Here is a 2,627-nt window from a genome sequence, read left to right on the forward strand (position 1 = left end):
TTTCATGGGAAGCTTCTAGTAGCTGCAAACTGATTTTTTTAGGGATATTATGTGATATGTTTTGACTTTTTATTTTCTTCTTTGCTAAAAAAATCATTTTGCAAATCCTTGATTTAAAAAAAATCATGAATATATTTTCATATGTTGTGAGCGTTTTTGTCATTTCTTTTCAGATTCGTGAGCAAGTTTTCTAATTCACTTATTTTTTTCAAATGCATGCACTTGTTTTCAAATTCATGAACTTTTATTCAAATCTGTTAAATTTCTTTTCAAATTCATGATCTTTTTTCAATTTTTATGAATTTTATTCCAATTTTGTGAAAATATTCGAATTGGCAAACATTTTGTCAAATTTGTAAAAAACGAATTTGCCAACCTTTTTTATGGGCAAAGATCTTGGTCAAGGTGCATTGGTCAATGGTTTTTATGTGTCAACTGCCATTGGCGGTTGGGAGGTTCTATACCCCGCTCAGTGCGGCAGCTACGCTCAGGGCGAGCTTGACTGGGTTGGCCCACTTACAGATTGTATAATAAAAATTCCCAAAACCAAGTGAGCCCAACAGCACCTCCTGCAACTGAGCTCACATCGCTAGCTAATTAAACTTCTGAGGGTTGATGGCAGCGCAGAACATTAAGTACTGTCACCAGCAACGCCCGCCCGGCACCGCGGACAGACGAAGACAGGCATGTCCACACGCGCCCGGCTCTGCATCCGCGAGGTGGCGCGGGAGCTTGAGGAAGACTTGGAGTTCGGAGCTGAAGGGGATCTGAACGTCGTCGCGCCCTCCACAGCTAGCTTCCCACCGCCTCTCTCTCTCTCTCTCTCTCTCTCTCTCTCTCTCTCGCTGTGGTCACTGTCGTGCTCTCTGTCGCCGTGGTCACTGCCCCTGTCTGTCCCCCGCTTATATAGCACACCCGCAACGGCTCTCTGTTGGGTCCCACAAGCCATGCGTGCAACGGTCTGATCGTCTAGGGCGTCTCTGCCGCCTGGTCCCACCTGTAAGGGCTGAGTCAAAAGGTTGACCTGACGGAGATGGCAGAGTTCACGAAACGAGTTGGTGCGCACGGACTAGGGGCAAAACTGAGCACGATTCACATTTGAAGGCAAAACTGAGCACACGGACACCACTGAGGGCAAAAGGATAATTACCCCTTTTTCTTAACTAACCAGGTTTGACATGTTTGACTCTCATTTCACTGCCATGTCGTGCCGTTGATCTCTACTCTATATCGTGTCATCTCTTTTCAATCTCCTAGTGGCCAAAACAAAAACAAAAAATCGGGTTTCTTTCAGACCATATGTGAATTTAAGCTCACTGTTTTGCTAGATTGGTCACTAAGTGAGGGCTCATTTTTTTAATATAATAATATAACCAATTTATCTGAATGGCATGATAAACAATATGTGTGATGTTAAACGTGCAAAGCTTCAAAGTGTATTAACATTGAATTCTGAAGAAGATAATCGAAAAGGGTAAATAAGTACAATTTAGTGAGCAATCTGGTAAATCTTCACGGACTAATAAAGTATCTCTACTTCTATAAAAGACTCAGTTGGTGATGATGGTGTGACTGTCATCCTTCATTTCTGATCATTAGATATGTATCTAACGACTGTGAGGTAAGTTGTGACCTTTTTGCAACAATAGCTCATTTATCTGCTCTAATTTGTAGAAAACCCCTTAATATCTTGATGAAACCAACCACATCCCTCCCTCACCTCATCAAAACAGCCCGTAAAATATATTTTGAGTGAAACATAATAAAATTTTAGTGATATGTATGTCAAAACTAGAGTGTTTTCTTTCAAATTTGTGAACATGTATTATTGTACTTTGCATCTGTTGCAACGCATATACACATTGCTAGTTTCAGATAATGTTTGAACATGAGGTCACTAGTAGAAAAGGGGCCAATGGTCCAGGCCGGTCCAGCCCATTAGTCCCGGTTCAACCCAGAACCAGGACCAATGGGGGCATTGGACCCGATTCGTGAGCCCCGGGGGCCGGCCGAGCCACGTGGCCATTGTTCCTGCTTCGTCTGGACCTTTTGGTCCCGGTTGGAGGGACGAACCGGGACCAATGGTCCTCGCTCCTGGCCCACCACCATTGGTCTCAGTTGGTGGCATGAACCGGGACCAAAGGCTGCCCTTTAGTCCCGGTTCATGCCACCAACCGGGACTAAAGGGTTGGTCCTTGTTGCGGTCAGAGTTTAGTCCCACCTCGCCAACCGAAGGGGAATCAGACCGATTTATAAGCCCCTCCCTCTCTGACTTGTTGAGCTCCTCTCAAAATAAAAATAGATGCCCTTATACAGGGAATTTAACCTAAATTCATACTGAATTTCTCTGAAGTTAGTAAAAATTTATTATGAATTTAGGTTGAATTTTCTCTATAAGCGCATCTATGCTCATTTCTGAGTAGTTCTTTTTCTATATTTATTTTTTTCTTTTTATTTCTGAGTTGTAATAAGTCATTAAAAATAAGCATCTATGCTCATTTTTTAGTAAAGTTAATCACAACTATTTTGTCTTATATTTATTTCTGAATTGTAATAAGTCATTAAAAATAAGCATCTATGCTCATTTTTTTAGTAAAGTTAATCACAACTATTTTTGCTTCTATTTA

The sequence above is a fragment of the Triticum dicoccoides genome, chromosome 5B (genome assembly GCF_002162155.2).
Source record: "Triticum dicoccoides isolate Atlit2015 ecotype Zavitan chromosome 5B, WEW_v2.0, whole genome shotgun sequence".
NCBI lineage: Eukaryota > Viridiplantae > Streptophyta > Magnoliopsida > Poales > Poaceae > Triticum > Triticum dicoccoides.